Here is a 12,314-nt window from a genome sequence, read left to right on the forward strand (position 1 = left end):
TCACTTGGATAAGACATCAGGTGACTTAGACACCAGCTTCCCATTCCAGGTCTCGATCTTCTTCCCAACCATGGCTTTGGAGTAGCTGAGCAGCGGAAGGAGCTGGAGTCCCTGCCAGAGCTGAAGCTGGACTGGAAGGAGCTCAGGCTATAGTTGAGGCCAGGGCTCGTGAGTCTATGGGGATAGACTGAGCTCAGCCTACCTGAGTATCTGCTCATCATCTTTGTATGGATCCTCATGTTCTGCATCTCAGATTCCATCCAGCTCTCCTCACCCTCAAGCAGATCTTGATGTTCAGGGACAGCTTGATGTTCATGAGCTCCTGGTACTCATGCAGTACCTGGATCCTGTCCATACCATGTCCTTCTTGGCTTGCTGCAGGGCAGCCTCCAGCTCAGCCAGCTTGGCATTGGTGTCCTTAATGACATGCTACCCGCACTGCTCAGCCTCAGTGATGGAGGCCTTCAGGGAAGCCGTTTTTGGTCTTTGAGGGTCTAGATCTAAGCATGGAATTGTCTGATGTTCCGATTCATCTCAGAAATCTCCATCTTTGTACGATAGGGGTTATCCCCGTGCTTCCCAGCCAGTGTCTGCAGTTCCTTGTACTTGACCTGGTACGTGGTCTCAGCCTTCGCCTGGCTATGGTTAGTAATCTCATTGTACTGGGCCTTGACCTCTGTGTTGACGCCTTCTGGTCCAGGGAGTGGCTGTTGCCCATGAAGAGGACCAGGGAGGTGTCAGAGATCTGCGACTGAGGCTCTTGGTTTTCTTCTTCATACGGCGGTCTTAGGGAGTCAGTCTTGTTGGGGAGCCACTCCAGGTGGGACTCCAAATTTGCCTTATTCATGTAAGCTTCATCCCCAGCCTTTTTGACAAGGACAAATTCATTCTCCATCTCTGCAAGCTCTTTGATCTCTCTTTGATCTCTTCCTTATGCTTATTCGTGACATCCTCCACCAGCCCCTGAATGTTGCCAGGCTCTGTCTCCAGCTTCAGCTTCTTCTGGACTACTGTGTTCAGCTGCTGCCCAAGGCTGTTGATGCAGCTCTTGAACATGTTGTTCATGTTGCTCTGAGCCATTTTCTGGTCCTGTGAGAGACTCCACTTGGTCTCCGTAATCTGGTTCTGCTGCTCTAGGTTCTACACTTTGTTGATAAAGGAATTGTTTTGTGGAGTTGTTATTTTGGCTCTTGATCTGCTCTTTATCCTGAGTGGGCATGGCCTGGGTGTTGGAGTCTACTCCCAGCTTAAATGGGCTCAGCAGGCTCTGTTTTACTGAGACAGCTGTGATGTTCTATATACCCGTGGCCCTGCTATAGCCCCTGACCGCACTCATACTGATGCCCACCTGTGAGAGGGCTGAGGAACCGATGTGGGTGTCAGGCACACTTGTGTATGAACAGCAGCTGAAGGCCCAGGGGCCAGAGGTGGACACCTTGTAGGACTTATGGGTCACCCTGATGGACACAATGGAGGCTGCAGTGGAGGTGAGTAGGCTGAACCAGACAGAGACTTTGAGGAAACACTGAGAAGCTGTTTCTAGGTGTGGGACCTTGAATACCTTTTAATATAACAACCACGTTTTGCATTTACCTGCTCCATTGCCTTTGTCTGAAATGCTTTTTCCTTTTATGCTCTGCCTGTTTCTTCAAGGGTCACTTCTAAGGTCCCTTTGTCCATGCAACTATCTCTAACCATGACTGTCTTCATTCACGTCCCCTATCAGACCTTGCTTTCTCCACCCCTCCATTTACCTAGTATTTTGTGCTGTTTGAATTAGGGAACTGGGATTTGGGGAAAGATACCACTTTTTTCTGGTTTCTATTAGTTTTCCTTATGACCAGCTAGGAGAAGCAGAGCAGGAGGGTGAGAGGTAGTATACGTGCTCAGGGTGGATTTTCCTGGGACTTGGAGAGAGGAATAGGTCACAGAAACAATTTCTTCTAAAACTGTTAAGGCTACACTTCATTTCCCCAAAGAAAGAGTTTACAGTCAGGGAATTTGTAGGAGGGTCATCTCATAAATGCCCTGAAGGCATCCTCCTGGTTTGGGTTGTGTTTTGTTCCTTGCCAGGCACTTTTCCTGGTTAATTGAGCCCAAATTGCTGAAAACAAACTTTCTCGGGGTTATCCTCATCCTGCTGGGTATCAGCTTTCCCTAAAACCAAAATTGCTGCTTAGTCTAGACCTGCACGTTTATTGTTCTATTTTAAGAGAAGCCCCAAATCCGCACCAGAATAGCAGAGGTGGCTGCTCTACACAAAACTGCCTTTCTTTATGGCATTTGCTTGTCTCCCTCACAGCCATGAACCCTTTGTATGCTGTCTGTGCCCGGCAACTTCTGGGCAGACCTCAGCTGCTTTGTTACTGTCTGGGGCAGCAGCAAAGCCAGAAATAGTGTTTTCAAAGTGAGAGAAGAGAAAAATAGGATACGTCTCAGTCACAGAAAAGCAAGCCTGAATTCTGAGGGTGGTCATAAAAGACCACCTGTTAATTAAGCCATGACCAGACATACCTATCTTTCTTTTCCTCTGACTCTGTGGACTGCATTTTTCCTTTACATTTTGCTTCTCTGTCAGCATTTCTGGGTGAATTGGTAAAGCACATCAGTTTTCTATGATTTTTTTTTTAACATTTATTCATTTTTGAAAGTGAGAGAGACAGAGCATGAGCAGGGGAGGGGCAGAGAGAGAGGGAGACAGAGAATCCGAAGCAGGCTCCAGGCTCCGAGCTGTCAGCACAGAGCCCGATGCGGGGCTCGAACTCACAGACCGCGAGATCATGACCTGATCTCGAAGTTGGATGCTTAACCGACTGAACCACCCAGGCGCCCCAGTTTTCTATGATTCTTTCCCGTAGTGACCTCAAGGCAGTGGTGTGCTGGTAAACGTTTACTGACCAGCTCTCTGGGAAGAGGAGCCCTGATTTGCAGTGTTTACCCATTTCTGTAGTATAGATACTTTCACCACAGCTGATTAAAAAGATTTTTTAAAATGTTTATTTTTGAGAGAGAGAGAGAGAGAGAGAGAGAGAGAGAGAGAACACAAGTGGGGGAGGGACAGAGAGAGAGAGGGAGATGCAGAATCCAAACCAGGCTCCAAGCTCTGAGCTGTCAGCACAGAGCCCAATGTGGGGCTCAAACTCACAAAGCGTGAGATCATGACCTGACCCGAAGTGGGATGCCCAGCTGACTGAGCCACCCAGCTGTCCCATCATCATAGCTCATTTTAAGCTACTAATGTGAGATCACTGAAAATGGAGTTGGACAGAGACATGCAATAGCACACAATTATATAGCGTCTCCACCATATGAGCGAAATAGGTGTAAGTAACCTCAAGATCATAGATCAGTGATTGGCAAGTGATGGCCTGTAGGCCACATCTGACACATGGCCTGTTATTGTGCAGCCTGTGAGCTAAGATTGGTTTTTAATTTTTTAAAGCATTGTTAAAAAAAACAATATATGACAGAGACTATCTGTGACTCTCACAACCTAAAGTATTTAGTATTTGTCCCTTTGCAGAAAAAGTTTACTAGCTCCAGCATAGATAACAGTAAAATTTGAATTTTTTTACTGTTGGGTTTTAATATTATTTATTTAACTGTTAATGTATATTATTTAATTTTTTATAACAGCCATGTTTAACAAGCCACAAAGTTCCTCCAAGTTGAATAGTTGGTTCTCATGATCTGGTAGGAGCTGACATTAGCATACCACTGCCTGAAGGGTCATTGCTTTAAGGACCTTAAGAGTTCTTTAGTCCAATATCTTCACATTATAGATGGGGAAACTGAGACCCAAAGAGGAGAATGATTTACTCAAGATCACTTGGCAAGTTAGTGGCTGAGCCAGGTTTTCTACCCGCTAGTTTTGTTGTGTTTGGTCATTTGATGCTGTCTAACAAATACCCGTGGTCTCTTTTTTATTGCTTTTACCTCTTAACTCCCTGATTTCCCCTGAAGTCTGAGCTGGCACTTGGCACCCTATGGTATGCCCCAACACCGCACAGCCTGGGCTAACATGTGGAAGCACTGTCACATTGACTTAACTGTGACCCTGTTCACATTTACTGACTTACTCCTTTTTCTGTTGACTTTGAGGGTATTCTTTTTCTGTCCTCTAGATTGTTGCCCTGGGTTTTTTCTCAGCTCCTGACTTTTTACCCAGTCTTGGTTTCTTCTGACAGGATAGTGTTCTTGCATCAGCCTCCTTGACCATCACCTCCCCTTTGGGGTTTGCACTGAGCACTCTTCTGCTAAATCCTTGTTCTCATCAGACTGGTACCCTGTTTTTTGTGAGAGAACCTGATTTTTTTCTGAGGTCCTATGGGTGGGGAGGGGAGAACAGAGGAAGCTGGGTTGAGAAAGAGGAAAATGCTGGTATCAGGGGTGTGTGACTAGGGTTGCATCTCCTGTGAATTGTTGAATGAGGAGAAGGATCCAGGCTGGAGACAGAGAGGGAGAGGTACAGAGAGGAAAAGAGAGAAGAGAGGGAGAGGGAGGAGAGAAGAGAAGCAAGGAGCAGAAATAAGCTCCGGGTTCCATGGCTTCCATAGTCCCATGAGGCTGGGGTGCTTTGGAAGTGTCACTAGTAATCTTATAATCAACTCCCACATACTTTGAGCTAGTCTAAGTGGATTCTTGCTCCTTGTGACCAAAATTCTTGCTCCTTTTTAAAAATTTTTAAAATTTTTAAATTAAAAAAAAATTTTTTTTAAATTTATTGTCAAATTAGTTTCCATACAACACCCAATCCTCATCCCAACAGGTGCCCTCCTCAATACCCATCACCCACCCTCCCCTCCCTCCCACCCCCCATCAACTCCTTGTGACCAAAATGGTCTCCAGTTAAAACACTGGAAGTCTCAGAATGTTTACAGACTGGGAATAGCCGAGGCCCTGAGAGCAAATGACCCTGTGAATGAGCAGGCACCTTTCCATAGGAGTCCCCTGTCTGTCCAGAAGCTATGGCAGGGTTCCAGTTGCTTTCCGCTGTTTTCACCCCTCTTTTCCCAGAGTGGTTGAATGCCAAAGGATTGTTTATAGCACCATTAATGTGGTCGAAGGCAGCGGCAACTACAGCCTGATTTTGATATATGCTAAGGTTCCAAAAGAAAGCGATAAATTATAAAAGATCTTCTATGAGTGTGAAAGTAAAAAAAAAAAAAATCTTAGTTTGAAGAAACTTTTCATTTTATGTTTGTTTCTATGAAGCAAAATTACCTGTTTATTGTTAATCAACAACACCTGTAAAGAAAAAATATATAGTCAAAATTGTATTTCCCTGTAAATAATACTTTCACTTTGACTTTCTGCCTGTCCATCTTTACATAGGCAAACTTTTGCACAGTTGTGTGCAAAATGATACACACATTTTTCAGTTATGGAAAGTTTCTATGTTTCTATAATCTGTGGCATTTTTCATTTCTCATGGTTGAGTGATAGTGTTTCTAGTGGACTTGCCACAGTTTGCTTAATTTATTCTATAATTGGATGTTTAGATTGTTTCCAATTTTTGCTCTCATTTTCAATAATTCAGTGAACATTTTTTTATCTTTGATTTTATAATCAAAATGCAAAATTCCTCAGCAAAAATCCCCAGAGTGGGATTACTGGGTGATGTGGGAAGGCTAGCTCCGGAAGAAACACTGGGTTTAGAGTCAGAGACCTAGGATTGATCTTTGATCTACTACCAGTGTGATCTTGTGCAAATTACTGCATGTCAATGATCTACAGTTTTCTCACCTGTAAACTTGACTTATACTAATTCATACCTCATAGGATTTTGAGGAGCATTGATGAGATAATCATAAGTATTAGCACATAGCATACTTAGATGAGTTAGTTGAAAGAGGATAGACATTTTTATTCTTTTTGTTCCATATCACCAAGTTCTTTTTCAGAAGATAGAATCATCAGTGACAATGAGTATATGCAGATTTGAGGGCAAACTTACCAGAATTGAATTTTATGATTTTAAAGGTCAATATAATAGACCTAATATATTAAAAGATACTGAGGGATATTCTGAAGTGTGCAAAAGAAATGCTTAGATACTAAAAAGTAAAATAAATAAATTACCACAGTACGCAAAGCACAGCGCGGTATGAAATGATAGAACTAAGAGAAAGGATCAAAGAGACTGAGGTGGGGAGGGAGCTGTGGCAGAGGAAGTCAGTACTTTTCTGATGCATCTCTGACCTTTGCCAGGTCTGCTTATGGGTGGGCCCTGCTCAATAGTTCCCTTTCCTCTAAATGAGCAGTGCACAGTTCTCTCCCTGGACCCTGGCAGATGCTCCCCAACTCCATTCTTCTCTGCCCTCCACCCTTAGGGGAGCAGATGTAGCGCGGGGAGGGAACAATGCCTACATTGTAAGCCCAGCTCTCACACACAACTCCGTGCCTCCCTCCCCACCACAGAGGCTGCTGCCCATGCTGCCAGAGCCTTCAGCCCACTCCTGTGCCCACTCAGACTCCTTCCTGCCAGACCCCAGGGGGCAGACAATGCCTACTTGTACTCAGGCCCTGGTTTCCTTCTTGCAAGGAAGCCGACCTCCCTTTGCAGAATAGCCTTTGGTTCATCTGTGACTTAGGATGGCAGGGTTCTCTCTCTACAGCTGAGTCCTTGGCACTGGAAGAAGGGACAGTCCCCTAAATTCCAAGGGATCTGGAGGAAATGACTTGAGTCTATTCCTTCTTCTTGTGAGACTTAAGTGGTCTGGACTGTTAAATGAAGCGGAAGCATCAGAACAACTATGGTGAGCCCCATGATTCACAACTGTTCTTCTGGAAAAGTCCATAGTCTCTATAGCATGGTCCTTTTTGAGCACCCATGCTGTGGGCTGAAAGAAAAACAACTCTGCATCAGGCAGATTTAAAATCCAGTACAAAAACTTTCTGATGTGGGTAGTAGATTTCTTCTCCTTTAATGGTGCTTGATATTCTATAAAGCTCTTTCTCATCTATTTTCTTTGAGGGAGGTGGGAGTATAAACAGGGAAACTGAGGCCCAGGGATGGAGAGTAGTTAATAAGTTTGAAACTGGGACTTTGGGATCTAGGTCATTAGTCTCCTGGGCAAAATTGTGTTCTTTCTGCCACACCATACTGAGCCTTGTGAAGAGCATGGAGAGGGCAGGAAGTGAGCAACCTCAGGGATGCAGAAGAGGATCCCAGGGGATAAGCCTGGAGGGACTTTGCGAACAACAGAGCTGCCCTGGGAGGAGCTTACTGAGTAGAAGCAATACAGGACTCTGAGATTTCTTCTCAGTTGGGTTTTCACCAGAGCTCCTTTATGGTTTCCTGCAGTCACCTCTCTCCCCAGGGATCTTTGGCTTCTAGTAGGACTGAGAAGACTGCTCTGAGCTAAGCCTTTGTGAGATGCCATGGACTGAGGGCAGCTTCTCAAAACTGGATTGTAATGGCTGGAGGATCTCCAATCGCTTAGATTAGAGATCGATAGTCTATATTTTTCCCTTCTAATTGACCCTCAGTGTTTCTCCCTTCTCACCAAGTGTGATCATTTTAAAAGGAAAGTCCCCCTGCTCAATAATTTTCCATGGCTTCCCATTCCCTCAGGAAAAGTACAATCCCTGCAAGATGACATACAAGGTCTTTGTGGGCTTGTGCTGGACCCTAGCCCCTGATCCTCCTCCCCACTACTTTTTCTCTGACTCCCACCCTGGCCCTATGCTCCCTTTTTACAAAACTTTGGTGAGTTTCCTAAAGGGAATATGCTGTTTTATGCTTCCATGCTTTTTTCCATGCTGTGCTCTCTGCCTGGAATGCCTTTCTTATTTTGAAAAAAAAAAAATTAATTTATTAAAAAAAATTTTTTTATTTGAGAGAGATGGGAAGGGGGGGGGAGAGCAAGCACTGGGGAGAGGGGCAGAGGGAGGGAATCCCAAGCAGGCTCCATGCTCAATACGGAGCTGCTATAAACATTGGGGTGCATGTGTCCCTTCAAATAAGCATACCTGTGTCCCTTGGATAAATACCTAGTAATGCAATTGTGGGGTCGTAGGGTAGTTACATTTTTCATTTTTTGAGGAACCTCCATACTGTTTTCCAGAGTGGCTGCACCAGTTTGCATTCCCACCAGCAGTGCAAAAGAGATTCTCTCTCTCCACATCCTCGCCAACATCTGTTGTTGCCTGAGTTGCTAATGTTAGCCATTCTGACAGGTGTGAGGTGGTATCTCACTGTGGTTTTGATGTGTATTTCCCTGATGATGAGTGATGTGGAGCATGTTTTCATGTGTCAGTTGGCCATCTGGATGTCTTCTTTGGAGAAGTGTCTATGCATGTCTTTTGCCCATTTCTTCACTGGATTATTTGTTTTTTGGGTGTTGAGTTTGATAAGTTCTTTATAGATTTTGGATACTAACCCTTTATCTGATATGTCATTTGCAAATATCTTCTCCCATTCTTTTGCTTGCCTTTTAGTTTTGCTGATTGTTTCCTTCGCTGTGCAGAAGCTTTTTATTTTGATGAGGTCCCAGTAGTTCAGTTTTGCTTTTGTTTCCCTTGCCTCTGGAGACGTGTTGAGTAAGAAGTTGCTGCGGCCAAGATCAAAGAGGTTTTTGCCTGCTTTCTACTCGAGGATTTTGATGGCTCCCTGCCTTACATTGGGGTCTTTCATCCATTTTGAGTTTATGTTTGTGTATGGTGTAAGAAAGTGGTCCAGGTTCATTCTTCTAAATGTCGCTGTCCAGTTTTCCCAGCACCACTTGCTGAAGAGACTGTCTTTATTCCACTGGATATTCTTTCCTGCTTTGTCAAAGATTCGTTGGCCATACATTTATGGGTCCATTTCTGGGCTCTCTATTCTGTTCCATTGATCTGAGTGTCTGTTTTTGTGCCATCTCCTTTTGCATTCTGAGTTGGATCTTTATGATGGTGGCCCCTGGCTCCCACTGGTCTCACTGTCCATGTCACTAGAGTCACACTGGGTGCTCTCAGTTCCTGAAAGATTTATTCCTGCTTTAAGAACTTCACAATATTATTTCTTTTGTGTAGAGTGCTACTCCCTCAGTTTTGACATGCACGAGCCAGCCTGACTCTTTGTCAGCCCACCTAGCCTATGAGATGGGAAACCTTGGATTCTGGTGTATGAACTCTTTGAGCCATGTGATTGCTTATTGCTAATAAGGCTTATACGTGTGTGCCCGTGGGGTGGTCACCATGCTTTAAAAGAGTGAAGAAAAGAGAAACAAAGCATTCTGGTGTCTTGAGGTATAGCAGAGGAAAGAAAAGGAAGGAAGGAAGGTAGGAATTAATCAGTCAGACTCTTATCAGATCTAAGTCCAAATTCTGGCCTCTCACTCATTAGGTGTGGGATTTTGGACAAGTTACTTAGTCTCTCTAACCTTAGTTTTCTCATTTGTAAACTGGGGTTAATAATGGTTTTTGTCTCTTATAGTTTTAGTGTGTATAATGAAGTTTTTAGCACAGTGTATGCTGCATAAGTCCTCAACTTCATTTATAATTCATTTATTAGAAAACACAGTGTGTGTGAATATATAAGCATTTATTCAAAATCACTTCAAAATCTCTTTTCTCCCTGCTTCTTCCTTTATCTCTTCTCTCCCTTCCTCTTTCCTCTGTTTTGTCTTTTTCCTTTCCTTCCTCCTCCCTTTCTCCTTCCCTCCCTCCCTCCCTCCCTCCCTCCCTCCCTCCCTCCCTCCCTTCTTTTTCCTTCCTTTCATAAACTTTGTTGGATGCCTACTGTGTGCCAGGCAATATCCCAGAGTCTGGGAAAAGACTTTGGTGAGAAGAATGTGTGTTTTGTTTTCTTACCCACGTCCCTGAGTGAACTTTGAATTTGTCTATATGACTTAGTCTCAGATGACAGGCCCAGCAAATCTAAAGAGGTTAGGGGTGGTGGGGTGTGGATAAAAAGGTTCTGGGGATGAAAAGGTTTCATCTGGGTCTCTCATCTAGTCATCCCCAGATCTCTACTCTCTGCCCACTGCCCAGCAGGGAAGTCTCCACTTGTGATATGAAAATGCCCTTTCAACAGCACCAGTGTGGAAGCTCAGATGTTTGTAACAGTTGCTTAATTTCAGGAACAGAGATCTATTTTGCCAACTTATGCTCCCACCGGGCCTCTCTCTGCACAGTGTGAACTTGGAATGAAATCCAAACCACGAAGTCTTAAACTCTTGAAACTTAGCAGGGGGAAACAAAAGGGAGGGGATGGTGATTTCCAGGTTCAAAGAAAAAAGCTTCACCAGGCTCATGGATGAAGGAGTTGACCTAAAATATAATCATCCAGAAATAATATTCTGAAGATTTCCTTTACTAGAATCAGAGACCTATTGGTAAAACTTTCTTTGTAACTGAGAGATATAGAAAGGTAATGTGGGGGAATAGTTCTCCTTTCCAGAGCATTCAATCAAGAGTTGTTTTGTGATGTCACCTGCTCAAAGAAAATGTTTTCTTTTTTTGGCTAGGAAAGATCATCTGTGATCTTTAAAACGTAAGCAATATAACTGGGGATTCAAACTTACAAATCCATTTGTAATCCCCAGTTATATTGCTTACGTTTTAAAGGTGTATTTCACAATGACCCTGTCCCAAGATGAAGAGGTTTTAAAATGAGTGAGACCAAAGACTATTAGCATAGTTCAAAGCAGATTGGCCATTTATAGGCAAACTGGGATTATGAAAGGTAATTACTCTGATGTGGTATTTCCTATTCCTCCTTCAGAGTGCACCTCAGATTTCGGCTTCTCTGTAAAGTGTTCCTATTCCTTTTGCCCTCAGCCTGTGTCACCTACTTCCCCTGGCCTATTCTCCTAACTCCTGTCAGCTGCCTCCTGCCCCAGATTGGTGGCCTTCTCACTAGACCTGCTGGTCACACACCCTGCCCTAATCTGCTGTCTTCAGAACCACCACTTGGGCCCCTCATAAAGCCTGAAATCTTGGGGAAAAGGGTGTGGGGTGGGGAGTTGTAACTTATCCAATGTGATGGGCGTTTCCTCATTCAATACCACTCTGAGTCAGAGGGCTTTCTTAGTCTACCTGTCTGTGTGCTTGTAGGGAGGGGAATGAGAAGAGATGTGGTTCCTGCACCAGTCCCTGGGAGGGGTTGCTGGCTATGATAGTAGTCTGAAAGCTCTAGAAGGAAGAACTGCATGTGCAGAGCCTGTCCCAGGGATCAGACTTGGCTTAGCCAGCCTTACCAGTCCTTTGGTGGAGAAGAAGGAGAGGTTGCAGAAGACAGTTTTGCTTGCCTGAGTTGACTTAGATCATGGGTGTGGTGAGGCCTGGGACCATATGAAGGCTACGTGGGTGAAGAGGGGTCTCAGCAAACTGGGGGGCATGAGATTATGGTGGTTTTTTTTTTTCGTCTTTTTCGTTTTAGTTTATTGTGTTTTCTGACTTAAAACTTTTTTTTATATGAGTTTGGTTGACACATAATGTGGTATTAGTTTTGGGTGTATAACAGTGATTCAGCATCTGTATAGTTATGCTGTGCTCACCACTAGTGTAGCTACTGTCTATCACCATACGATGCTATTATCATATTGACTATTCCCTAGGCTGTGCCTTTTATTCCTGTGATTTATTCATTCCATAACTGGAAGCCTATATCTCCCATTCCCTTTTACCCATTTTGCCCATGCCTCCACCCCCTTCCATCAGTTTGTTCTTTGTATTTATAGGACTTCAAAAACTGCTTCTGTTTTTTGTTTGTATATTTTATTTTTTTAGAGTCCCCATATGAGTGAAATCACATGGTATTTGTCTTTCTCAGTCTGACTTATTTCTCTAAGCATAATGCCCTTGTGAGCTTATGGTTTAAGTTCTGTTATCGGTGCCCCAGAAGTTGGGCCCATGAATCTAACTTGATAGGACTGGAAGAAGCTTCTGGAAGAGTGGGAACTAAAATCCTAGAGCTTTGCTGGGTGACAGTTTTAGTATGGGGCAAGAGAAGGAGAAGCTTATACGTCGAGGCAAGATCCTTCCTGCTTTCTAGCTTTGGATTCAAGAGCCATGGTTAACTCTAACACAACCCTATCTGCGAAGTCCTCAGATCTTTCCTCCAGGAAGCCTAAAGTCTGGCCTGGGCTGAGAAGGAGAGGAATGTACACTCCCTGGGCTAGGTGGTTTGGCTTCCAGAAAGGACTCTAATACGAAGCTTTTGTGGTAGTATTGAAAATGGTGGTTTTAAAACAAGTTTACAGTTTATTTGACACCACCCTTCCAAAGGTGGAGCCTAAACTGCTTTTGAATATGGGCTTCCCTTTAGACTCACTTCTAACTAATGGGACATGCCAGAGGGGTTGCTACCTGACTTCTCAGGCTAGGTT

The 12,314-nt window shown here is 44.0% G+C and overlaps 1 pseudogene; it reads right to left on the reverse strand.

The window, feature by feature from the left end:
* The window catches only part of LOC113592906 (keratin, type II cytoskeletal 8-like), a 53,000-nt pseudogene continuing 40,686 nt past the window's right edge, over window positions 1-12,314 (reverse strand).

Source organism: Acinonyx jubatus, chromosome D4 (assembly GCF_027475565.1).
Source record: "Acinonyx jubatus isolate Ajub_Pintada_27869175 chromosome D4, VMU_Ajub_asm_v1.0, whole genome shotgun sequence".
NCBI lineage: Eukaryota > Metazoa > Chordata > Mammalia > Carnivora > Felidae > Acinonyx > Acinonyx jubatus.